Here is a 13,523-nt window from a genome sequence, read left to right on the forward strand (position 1 = left end):
ATTTAAAAGTGTATACTGTAAGAGTGTGTACTATTTAAAACAAACAGGACAGGAAAAAAAGTTACCAGTGTTGCATCCCAAATAGCACCCTATTCCCTATATAGTGCACTACTTTTAACCAGGACTCATAGGGCTCTGGTAAAAAGTAGTGCACAATATATTTAAGCAATAAGGCCCGAGGGAGGAGGTGTGGTATATGGCCGATTATACCACGGCTAAGGGCTGTTCTTAGGCACGACACATCGCTGAGTGCCTGGACACAGCCCTTAACCGTGGCATATTGGCCATATATCACAACCCCCCTGAGGTGCCTTATTCCTATTATAAACTGGTTACCAATGTAATTATAGCAGTAAAAAATAACTATTTTGTCATACCCGTGGTAAACGGGGTCTGATATACCACGGCAGTCAGCCAATCAGCATTCAGATCGCTGTGACGTCATCACGTTTGTTTCGTCGCTGTTGATTTATTGATTTCTTTGTTGGCATTGTATTTACGCTGAAATAAGCCGTCTTGAATAATATACATCATTTTGTTGACTATCCTGACTTTAGGTGGTTTGTAATACCTTTGTGGTGTGATGGGTCTTCTATCAAAGCAGCTAGTGATTATGCATTTTCACTTGTTTATATACTGGTTTTGGTGTGTGTCAGTCATTTGCAGCTAATGACACATAGTCAGAGTACTGAATACAGGCAGCTGAAAGCCCGGCTGGTATACGATGTGTTTTTGAGTTATGGAAGCTTCTGGAATGGACACGACGATTGGCAATGACTATTAGAGCGGCAGAGGAGACTGTAGTGAGACTAAATAACAGTACTGGATCAAAGACAGGAACTGGCCATCCATATTCTGAACCATCGTCCATCCTGCCCGACTTCCCCTCTTGTCTGTCCCTTATACTGTATTTTAGACACTCTTACCCCTGACAAATGGAGCTTTGATTTCAATTATATATATTATATAATTATATATATATATATATATATATATTGTTTAACATTATCTGCAAAGGTCCATAGTGTCAGTGACTCAAAGGCTAAAATAATATTTCTGTTTAGGAAAATGCCAAGATTGTTCATACTCACTGAATACTTGTGTGTTACCTCCCAAATTAACCCCTATTCTTATATAGTGTACTGCTTTTCACCAGCCTCCTCTTTGGGCCCTTGTCAAAAAGTAGTGCACTGTATAGAGTGTAACTTGGGATTCTGCCTGTGTGGGTGGGTTAAGGTCATGTAGCATCAAACATGAAGGATCACTGATTCCCTTCATAGTGCACTATTTTGGACCCGTGTCCATAGGGCTCTGGTCAAAAAGGTAAAAAAACAAATATTAAAAAACATTTAAAAAGTTGTGCACTATATAGGGAATAGGGTACTATTTTGGACAATTGTAGTGCACTATAAAGGGAATAGGGTGCCATTTAATTTGGGACTCAGTCTCGCCTGCCTTCACATCTCTGCTGTGGTTTTGTGGTTGTGTTTTCTTTTCAGGCGTTGTCTAACCTCATCCCCAGACTGGGGGGTTTAACAATGTCAGGTGCACAAGATGTTATGTTGTATTTTACCCCCCACAAAAAAAGTCATTAAACTGAATCAACCAATGGTGTCTGCTCATTGTCTTGTCTGTTGGTCTTCTTTTTATACGGTATCATTAGAGACAGTCAGGTTTCTTTATTCACTCGGGTGGATTATATACGTCTGTATCCTAAATAGGCAGCCTATTCCCTAAGAAGGTTACTTCTTCTGACCAGAGCCCTATGGAACCCGGTGGAAAGTACTGCCATTTTGGGACGTATCCTATTGTGTGCCATTAAAAAACACCATGGGATCAAGTCCAGCATTTCATAATGGAACATTTTAGTACTCTTGTTTTTTTCACTGTTCTTCCTATACGACTCTTTTTCTGCCTCCACTAAAAACCCACGTTTTTTGAGTAATATTCTGCCTTTTAAAGATCACTTAAACAAAGTAATGCCACACTGTTAATCACATTCCTCTCATGTCCTGTATCAAAGCTATAAGATTGTCAAATGTGAAAATACCACAGACTCATTTTTTTTGTGTATTCCAGACGAAAGCAAATATCTTGATTTACGGATGCTGTAATGCTGAGATTTAAACCCATTGCATATTGCTGCAGGTTCTGAGCACAGCCTGCGATGTAGACTGGTGTAACATATGGCAGGTTTTTGATCCATCTACCCTACAGCGAGAGAGAGAGAGACAGAGAGAGACAGAGAGGGAGACAGAGAGAGGGAGACAGAGAGAGAGGGAGGGAGAGAGAGACAGAGAGGGAGAGACAGAGAGGGAGACAGAGAGAGAGAGAGAATCAGAGAGAGAGACAGAGAGAGAGAGACAGAGAGGGAGAGACAGAGAGGGAGAGAGACAGAGAGATCGAGGGAGGGAGAGAGAGAGAGAGAGAGGGAGACAGGGAGAGAGAAATACATTGATATTCCAGGAACGTCATCCTGATATTTAACCACCACAAGTATCTTCAACACTTCGTTTCCTTTTAATATAACACCAAAGCTTTCAGGGTGAAAAAAAAGGGATGTTTCACCTCTCCGAAAGCACAGAGGAGCACTTTGCATAAATATGGGCAGTAATGAAAGAGACCCGGTTGTGGAGACTGAGGTGGGTACAGTGGTTTTTTTGTTTTTTAAAATCACGGACGGATCTCGTCTGAGCCAATGAGTTCGTCTGAAATTGTACCCAAAGGGCTCTGGTCAAAACTAGAACACTATGTAGGGAGCAGGTGTGCACACAGTCATTGTCCTTACCTTCGCCACATTTTTAAATCGTTCATTTAAAACTGAAAGAAGTCCGATACATTGAAATATAGCTAGGCTGCTCCATCCTGAATCAAACACACTTCTTCGGTGTGACCGACCCCAGTAGAAATAGCATTTAAACAGATATGAAAATCCTGAAACGAATCAGGCCCTCCGTGACCCCAGATTCATTCACTGCCTCATCCAGCCCCCCGTCGCTATAGAGATGCACATATATACTGTATATTTGGGCAGACAGATGGACACATTTATAATGCCTCTGTGAGTTGTCCCAAATGGCACCCTATTCCTTAGTGCACTATATAGGGAATAGGGCTCTTGTCTAAAGTAGTGCACTATATAGGGAATAGGGCTCTGGTCTAAAGTAGTGCACTATATAGGGAATAGGGTGCCATTGGGGACGCATTTGGTATTTGAGTACCTGGAGCGTCTACACAAAGAGCTGTTGGATTTGACTGTGTTTGATGATCCTCTATCGTTTTCATGATCAGAACAAACACTAGAGCCTCTTCCCCCTTCCCTTATGGGGCTGCTTCCCTGATGGAGCTGCTTCCCTGATGGGGCTGCTTCCCTCTTCCCTTATGGGGCTGCTTCCCTGATGGAGCTGCTTCCCTGATGGGGCTGCTTCCCTGATGGAGCTGCTTCCCTCTTCCCTTATGGGGCTGCTTCCCTGATGGAGCTGCTTCCCTGATGGAGCCTCTTCCCTGATGGGGCTGCTTCCCTCTTCCCTTATGGGGCTGCTTCCCTGATGGAGCTGCTTCCCTGATGGAGCCTCTTCCCTGATGGAGCTGCTTCCCTGATGGAGCCTCTTCCCTGATGGGGCTGCTTCCCTGATGGAGCTGCTTCCCTGATGGGGCTGCTTCCCTTATGGAGCTGCTTCCCTTATGGGGCTGCTTCCCTGATGGAGCTGCTTCCCTGATGGAGCCTCTTCCCTGATGGAGCTGCTTCCCTGATGGAGCTGCTTCCCTGATGGAGCCTCTTCCCTGATGGAGCTGCTTCCCTGATGGAGCCTCTTCCCTGATGGAGCTGCTTCCCTGATGGAGCTGCTTCCCTGATGGAGCCTCTTCCCTGATGGGGCTGCTTCCCTGATGGAGCTGCTTCCCTGATGGAGCTGCTTCCCTTATGGGGCTGCTTCCCTGATGGAGCTGCTTCCCTGATGGGGCTGCTTCCCTTATGGGGCTGCTTCCCTGATGGAGCCTCTTCCCTTATGGGGCTGCTTCCCTGATGGAGCTGCTTCCCTGATGGGGCTGCTTCCCTGATGGAGCTGCTTCCCTGATGGAGCTGCTTCCCTTATGGGGCTGCTTCCCTTATGGGGCTGCTTCCCTCTACTCTCTGTCTGATGGAGCTGCTTCCCTGATGGAGCTGCTTCCCTTATGGGGCTGCTTCCCTCTACTCTCAGTCTGATGGAGCTGCTTCCATTTTACATTTCATTTACATTTAAGTCATTTAGCAGACGCTCTTATCCAGAGCGACTTACAAATTGGTGCATTCACCTTATGACATCCAGTGGAACAGTAGTGCATCTAAATCTTTTAAGGGGGTGAGAGGGATTACTTTATCCTATCCTAGGTATTCCTTAAAGAGGTGGGGTTTCAGGTGTCTCCGGAAGGTGGTGATTGACTCCGCTGTCCTGGCGTCGTGAGGGAGTTTGTTCCACCATTGGGGGGCCAGAGCAGCGAACAGTTTTGACTGGGCTGAGCGGGAACTGTACTTCCTCAGTGGTAGGGAGGCGAGCAGGCCAGAGGTGGATGAACGCAGTGCCCTTGTTTGGGTGTAGGGCCTGATCAGAGCCTGGAGGTACTGAGGTGCCGTTCCCCTCACAGCTCCGTAGGCAAGCACCATGGTCTTGTAGCGGATGCGAGCTTCAACTGGAAGCCAGTGGAGAGAGCGGAGGAGCGGGGTGACGTGAGAGAACTTGGGAAGGTTGAACACCAGATGGGCTGCGGCGTTCTGGATGAGTTGTAGGGGTTTAATGGCACAGGCAGGGAGCCCAGCCAACAGCGAGTTGCAGTAATCCAGACGGGAGATGACGAGTGCCTGGATTAGGACCTGCGCCGCTTCCTGTGTGAGGCAGGGTCGTACTCTGCGGATGTTGTAGAGCATGAACCTACAGGAACGGGCCACCGCCTTGATGTTAGTTGAGAACGACAGGGTGTTGTCCAGGATCACGCCAAGGTTCTTAGCGCTCTGGGAGGAGGACACAATGGAGTTGTCAACCGTGATGGCGAGATCATGGAACGGGCAGTCCTTCCCCGGGAGGAAGAGCAGCTCCGTCTTGCCGAGGTTCAGCTTGAGGTGGTGATCCGTCATCCACACTGATATGTCTGCCAGACATGCAGAGATGCGATTCGCCACCTGGTCATCAGAAGGGGGAAAGGAGAAGATTAATTGTGTGTCGTCTGCATAGCAATGATAGGAGAGACCATGTGAGGTTATGACAGAGCCAAGTGACTTGGTGTATAGCGAGAATAGGAGAGGGCCTAGAACAGAGCCCTGGGGGACACCAGTGGTGAGAGCACGTGGTGTGGAGACGGATTCTCGCCACGCCACCTGGTAGGAGCGACCTGTCAGGTAGGACGCAATCCAAGCGTGGGCCGCGCCGGAGATGCCCAACTCGGAGAGGGTGGAGAGGAGGATCTGATGGTTCACAGTATCGAAGGCAGCCGATAGGTCTAGAAGGATGAGAGCAGAGGAGAGAGAGTTAGCTTTAGCAGTGCGGAGCGCCTCCGTGATACAGAGAAGAGCAGTCTCAGTTGAATGACTAGTCTTGAAACCTGACTGATTAGGATCAAGAAGGTCATTCTGAGAGAGATAGCGGGAGAGCTGGCCAAGGACGGCACGTTCAAGAGTTTTGGAGAGAAAAGAAAGAAGGGATACTGGTCTGTAGTTGTTGACATCGGAGGGATCGAGTGTAGGTTTTTTCAGAAGGGGTGCAACTCTCTCTCTCTTGACACTCTGTCTGATGGAGCTGCTTCCCTTATGGGGCTGCTTCCCTCTACTCTCTGTCTAATGGGGCTGCTTCCCTCTGCTCTGTGTCTAATGGAGCTGCTTCCCTGATGGAGCTGCTTCCCTTATGGGGCTGCTTCCCTCTACTCTCTGTCTAATAGGGCTGCTTCCCTCTACTCTCTGTCTAATGGAGCTGCTTCCCTTATGGGGCTGCTTCCCTCTACTCTCTGTCTAATGGGGCTGCTTCCCTCTACTCTCTGTCTGATGGAGCTGCTTCCCTCTACTCTCTGTCTGATGGAGCTGCTTCCCTCTGCTCTCTGTCTAATGGAGCTGCTTCCCTGATGGAGTTGCTTCCCTCTACTCTCTGTCTAATGGAGCTGCTTCCCTCTACTCTCTGTCTGATGGAGCTGCTTCCCTCTACACTCTGTCTAATGGAGCTGCTTCCCTCAGAAGCCTTTCCAGAGGAGTAGTGTGGGAGTGTTACTGGCAGAGAGAACGTAACCTCTAAACCTTCTCTCTATGACGAGGATCTCTCCTGTCCTGTGTGCTGAGGAGGAAGTGTTACTGGTAGAGAGAACGTAACCTCTAAACCTTCTCTCTATGACGAGGATCTCTCCTGTCCTGTGTGCTGAGGAGGGAGTGTTACTGGCAGAGAGAACGTAACCTCTAAACCTTCTCTCTATGACGAGGATCTCTCCTGTCCTGTGACATCTTTAAGGATTCACAGCTTCTGTAAAAGCCTGTCTGAAGCTCAGCTGGAAACAGAAGGATTTAGAGTCAGAGAGCTTCATCAGGGTCTGAGGTATAGGAGAGGAGTCAGAGAGCTTCATCAGGGTCTGAGGTATAGGAGAGGAGTCAGAGAGCTTCATCAGGGTCTGAGGTACAGGAGAGGAGAGGAGTCAGAGAGCTTCATCAGGGTCTGAGGTAACAGGAGAGGAGAGGAGTCAGAGAGCTTCATCAGGGTCTGAGGTAACAGGAGAGGGGAGGAGTCAGAGAGCTTCATCAGGGTCTGAGTTAACAGGAGAGGGGAGGAGTCAGAGAGCTTCATCAGGGTCTGAGGTAACAGGAGAGGGGAGGAGTCAGAGAGCTTCATCAGGGTCTGAGGTAACAGGAGATGAGAGGAGTCAGAGAGCTTCATCAGGGTCTGAGGTACAGGAGAGGGGAGGAGTCAGAGAGCTTCATCAGGGTCTGAGGTAACAGGGGAGGAGTCAGAGAGCTGTCCAATGATATTCAACCAGAAGAAATACAAAATGATAAACGTTTAAAGTTCCCTTTTTCCCTCGTCAGAAAAGATGGGTGTAACTTGACTTGACATTATGTTTATTTAATTATAATATGTTATTCTGATGTATGGCTGTAACTTGACTTGATTCATGTACAGTCGTGCCAAAAGCTTTGAGAATTACACAAATATTAATTTTCACAAAGTCTGCTGCCTCAGTTTGTATGATGGCAATTTGCATATACTCCAGAATGTTATGATGAGTGATCAGATGAATTGCAATAAATTGCAGTCCCTCTTTACCATGCAAATGAACTGAATCTCAAAAAAACATTTCCACTGCATTTCAGCCCTGCCACAAAAGGACCAGCTAACATCATGTCAGGGATTCTCTCGTTAACACAGGTGTGAGTGTTGACGTGGACAAGGCTGGAGATCACTCTGTCATGCTGATTGAGTTCAAATAACAAACTGGAAGCTTAAAAAGGAGGGTGGTACTTGGAATCATTGTTCTTCCTCTGTCAACCATGGTTACCTGCAAGGAAACATGTGCCGTCATCATTGCTTTGCACAAAAAGGGCTTCACAGGCAAGGATATTGCTGCCACTAAGATTGCACCTAAATCAACCATTTATCGGATCATCAAGAACTTCAAGGAGAGTGGTTCAATTGTTGTGAAGAAGGCTTCAGGGCGCGGAAGAAAGTCCAGCAAGCGCCAGGACCATCTCCTAAAGTTGATTCAGCTGCGGGATCAGGGCACCACCAGTACAGAGTTTGCTCAGGAATGGCAGCAGGCAGGTGTGAGTTAATCTCCACACACAGTGAGGTGAAGACTTTTGGAGGATGGCTTGGTGTCAAGAAGGGCAGCAAAGAAGCCACTTCTCTCCTGGAAAAACATCAGGGACAGACTGATATTCTGCAAAAGGTACAGGGATTGGACTGCTGAGGACTGGGGTCAAGTCATTTTCTCTGAATCCCCTTTCCGATTGTTTGGGGCATCTGGGTAAAAGCTTGTACGTGGAAGACCAGGTGAGCGCTACCATCAGTCCTGTGTCATGTCAACAGTAAAGCATCATGAGACCATGTGTGGGGTTGCTTCTCAGCCAAGGGAGTGGGCTCACTCACAAATTTGCCTAAGAACACAGCCATGAATAATGAATGGTACCAACACATCCTCCTATAGCAACTTCTCCCAACCACCCAGGAACAGTTTGGTGATGAACAATGCCTTTTCCAGTATGATGGAGCACCTTGCCATAAGGCAAAAGTAATAACTAAGTGGTTCGGGGAACAAAACATCAATATTTTGGGTCCATGGCCAGGAAACTCCCTCGACCTTAATGCTATTGAGAACTTGTGTTCAATCCTCAAGAGGCGGGTGGACAAACAAAAACCCACAAATTCTGACAAACTCCAAGCATTGATTATGCAAGAATGGGCTGCCATCAGTCAGGATGTGGCCCAGAAGTTAATTGACAGCATGCCAGGGTGGATTGCAGAGGTCTTGAAAAAGAAGGGTCAACACTGCAAATATTGACTCTTTGCCTCAACTTCATGTAATTGTCAATAAAAGCCTTTGACACTTATGAAATGCTTGTAATTATACTTCAGTTTCCATAGTAACATCTGACAGAAATATCTAAAGACACTGAAGCAGCAAACTTTGTGAAAATTTATATTTGTGTCATTCTCAAAACTTTTGACCAAGACTGCACATAAGGCTGCAGCTTGACTCATGACTCATTGTCTATTCTCCTCTTTCTGATCAACCACGATAATAATGACCAGTTGTAATCTCTAGTTGTCTCTGTTCATCTCCGGTGATTCTGGACCCTGTCCACCCACAATGCATCCTGTCTGAGGATCTGTGTGCGATAGAGTGGAGTGAGACAGACAGCAGTCCCAGAGAGGTTTGAATACTACATATGAATACTACATATGAATACTACTGGGCTCTGAGGGTTTAACTCGGGGACACAGCTGGGACGTTGAGGTTTGGGGACAATACAGAACGGCTCATGGGTGTCATTAGCAGAGTCTGTCCACAGAAAGGAAGAGAAGACTAGTGATACATGGATTATATATTATCATGAAGACAGATCAATACCGGCAGACGCTCTCCTCACCGTGAGACGGAAACCCCAGAGGATCAGAGTGCAGCTGGACAGAGGAAAGCTGTCACTCGCTGACCTTCATAATAACACACATCTACACACAATCATCGAGAGTCTATCCATGCGTATGGAATAACTGTATAATTCACCCTCTGAGGATCCTACTAGGTTAACTGATTGATAAAGTTGTTGTAGAGAGGAGGAGGGAGAGAGAGGGAGAGGAAGGGAGGGTGAGAGAGGGAGAGGGAGAGGGAGAGAGGGAGGGAAAGATAGGAATGGAGGGAGGGAGGGAGGGAGAGAGAGAGAGAGAGAGAAATGGAGGGAGGGAGGGAGGGAGGGAGGGAGGGAAAGAGAGAGAGAGGGAGGGAGGGAGGAGGGAGGGAGGGAGGGAGGGAGAGAGAGGAATGGAGGGAGGGAGGGGGAGAAAGAGAGAGGAAGGGAGGGAGAGAGAGGGAGGGAGGAGGAGGGAAAGAGAGGAAGGGAGGGAGAGAGAGGGGGAGGGAGGGAGGGAAAGAGAGGAAGGGAGGGAGAGAGAGAGGAATGGAGGGAGGGAGGGAGGGAAAGAGAGAAAGGGAGGGAGGGAGGGAGGGAGAGAACAAAGGGAGATAAAGCACAGAACATGTTTTGCAATTATAAAGACCCTGTATAAATTTAACCCACCAATTAGTATTTGGCTTAAATGATTTGACTCTGTTATAACTTCAAACCTTCTACAGTGGCTTGCGAAAGTATTCACCCCCCTTGGCATTTTTCCTATTTTGTTCCCTTACAACCTGGAATTAAAATGGATTTTTGGGGGGGTTGTATCATTTGATTTACACATATAATGCCTACCACTTTGAAGATGCAAAATACTTTTTCTTGTGAAACAAATGAGAAATAACACAAAAAAAACATGAAACTTGAGCATGCAGAACTATTCACCCCTCCAAAAGTCAATACTTTGTAGAGCCGCCTTTTGCAGCAATTACAGATGCAAGTCTCTTGGGGTATGTCTCTATAAGCTTGGTACATCTAGGCACTGGGATTTTTGACCATTCTTCAAGGCAAAACTGCTCCAGCTCCTTCAAGTTGGATGGGTTCCGCTGGTGTACAGCAATCTTTAAGTCATACCACAGATTCTGGATTGGATTGAGGTCTGGGCTTTGACTAGGCCATTCCAATACATTTAAATGTTTACCCTTAAACCACTCGAGTGTTGCTTTAGCAGTATGCTTAAGGTCATTGTCCTGCTGGAAGGTGAACCGCCGTCACAGTCTCAAACCTCTGGAAGACTGAAACAGGTTTCCCTCAAGAATTTCCCTGTATTTAGTGCCACCCATCATTCCTTCAATTCTGACCAGTTTCCCAGTCCTTGCCGATGAAGAACATCCCCACGGTATGATGCTGCCACCACCATGCTTCAATGTTTCCTTGATGGCCAAAAAGCTCAATTTTAGTCTCATCTGACCATAGTACCTTCTTCCATGTGTTTGGGGAGTCTCTCACATGCCTTTTGGTGAACACCAAACGTGTTTGCTTATTTTTTTCTTTAAGCAATGGCTTTTTTTCTGGCCACTGTTCCACTAAGCCCAGCTCTGTGGAGTATATGGCTTAAAGTGGTCCTATGGGCAGATACTCCAATCTCCGCTGGGGAGCTTTGCAGCTCCTTCAGGGTTATCTTTACTCTTTGTTGCCTCTCTGATTAATGCCCTCATTGCCTGGTCCGTGAGTTTTGGTGGGCGGCCCTCTTTTGGCAGGTTTGTTGTGGTGCCATATTCTTTCCATTTTTTAATAATGGTGCTCCGTGGGATGTTCAAAGTTTGGGATATTTTGTATAATCCAGCCTTGATCTGTAATTCTCCACAACTTTGTTCGTGACCTGTTTGGAGAGCTCCTTGGTATTCCTGGTGCTGCAGACTCTGGGGCCTTTCAGAACAGGTGTATGTGTATATACACTAAGATCATGAACCAGACTTGTACTAAGATCATGTGACACTTAGATTGCACACAGGTGGACTTTATTTAACTAAGTATGTGACTTCTGAAGGTAATTGGTTTCACCAGATCTTATTTTAGGGGCTTCATAGTAAACGGGATGAATACGCACCAGTGTTACGCACCAGTGTTACGCACGCCTCTATGAAGAGGGAACGCAACACCCTGCTACAACTAAACTCTCTGTGAAGCGAAAAAGGTATGGACTGTAGGTGCGAGTAAAAATGACAACAAGCAGAATGTGGTACCGTTTACAAGGACTTTATTCCTTTACACGGTGATATGGGGAAAAGGGGCTGGACGGAAACAAAGCAAAGAAAGTAAATCTCAAAGCCCCCCCTCTCCTATGTTACCTGCCTACCCACTACTTACCTAATTTAGCACCACCTGGTGCCCTAACCAAAATACAAGGGGTGGTCCGCCCAGGTCTTACCTAGTGTGCCTAGACAGCGAATATGCTACGGGTATATGTATGCCCGCGGGCCTCTTGCCTAAGCACTCCCTAGGTGCCTTCCCCTTTCTCCCCCCCTGGGAACAAATGAAACAGAACATTAAACAACTTCACAAACAAACTAAGAAACAAAGGACATCAAATAAGCTCTGACTGAACAACAAACTCACAAAACATACCAACTCTCAGCAATGAACTCCCAGCAAAATCAACCTCTATCAAAATATCTCTGCAATGACCTCCCAGAAAATCTCCCTCTCCTGAACAGAACACTGGCTTTTATATAGCTTCAGAATGAATGGGTAATTGGAGACAGCTGCGTCTTGACGAGGGGGCGGGGTCAGCTCTCCAATTAGCCATGGAGTCGACCAATCAGCTGCTTGAGGGATTTCAGGAAGCCATTTCCTGAAATAAACACACGCAAATACACAAACTACAACACATAAACTGGGGAACGTAACACCACACATATGCAGCAACCACTCTTCCCTTCTCATTCTTCCAGTATATATATATCTCAAGAGTATGTCCTGGTCTGTTATAATAGAGACAATATATATATATCCAGAGTATGTCCTGGTCTGTTATAATAGAGACAGTATATATATCTCCAGAGTATGTCCTGGTCTGTTATAATATAATAGAGACAGTATATATATCTCCAGAGTATGTCCTGGTCTGTTATAATATAATAGAGACAGTATATATATATCTCCAGAGTATGTCCTGGTCTGGTATAATATAATATACCAGACCAGGACATACTGAAACCCCACCTCTTTAAGGAATACCTAGGATAGGATAAAGTAATCCTTCTCACCCCCCCCTTAAAAGATTTAGATGCACTATTGTAAAGTGGCTGCTCCACTGGATGTCATAAGGTGAAGGCACCAATTTGTAAGTCGCTCTGGATAAGAGCGTCTGCTAAATGACTTAAATGTTAAATGTAAATGTAATAGAGACAGTATATATATCTCCAGAGTATGTCCTGGTCTGTTATAATATAATAGAGACAGTATATATATCTCCAGATTATGTCCTGGTCTGTTATAATAATAGAGACAGTATATATATCTCCAGAGTATGTCCTGGTCTGTTATAATATAATAGAGACAGTATATATATCTCCAGAGTATGTCCTGGTATGTTATAATATAATAGAGATAGTATATATATCTCCAGAGTATGTCCTGGTATGTTATAATATAATAGAGACAGTATATATATCTCCAGAGTATGTCCTGGTCTGTTATAATATAATAGAGACAGTATATATATCTCCAGAGTATGTCCTGGTATGTTATAATATAATAGAGACAGTATATATATCTCCAGATTATGTCCTGGTCTGTTATAATATAATAGAGACAGTAGATATCTATCCAGAGTATGTCCTGGTCTGTTATAATAGAGACAGTATATATATCTCCAGAGTATGTCCTGGTCTGTTATAATATAATAGAGACAGTATATATATCTCCAGAGTATGTCCTGGTCTGTTATAATAGAGACAGTATATATATCTCCAGAGTATGTCCTGGTCTGTTATAATAGAGACAGTATATATATATCTCCAGAGTATGTCCTGGTCTGTTATAATAGAGACAGTAGATATATCTCCAGAGTATGTCCTGGTCTGTTATAATATAATAGAGACAGTATATATATCTCCAGAGTATGTCCTGGTCTGTTATAATAGAGACAGTAGCCTCTAGCATGTCATACACATGAGCCCTCACAGATTGAATATCTCAGTTGTTGCTCGTTTGTTCTCTTTATTACTATGATTGCATTGGTTGATATATATTAGTATTGTTGCTTAAACATAGTGTAAGGGGTGTGTAGCTAATGGTAGGGGAGTCAGACGCAGGAGAGTAGAACTGGGTAATAACCAGAGCAGTTTAACTTCTTGCGTCGAGCCATCCCGGATCCGGGATCGTGAATACAGCCTCAAGCTCATTACCATAACGCAACGTTAACTATTCATGAAAATCGCAAATGAAATGAAATTAA

Source organism: Oncorhynchus nerka, linkage group LG11 (assembly GCF_034236695.1).
Source record: "Oncorhynchus nerka isolate Pitt River linkage group LG11, Oner_Uvic_2.0, whole genome shotgun sequence".
In the NCBI taxonomy this organism is placed as follows: Eukaryota; Metazoa; Chordata; class Actinopteri; order Salmoniformes; family Salmonidae; genus Oncorhynchus; species Oncorhynchus nerka.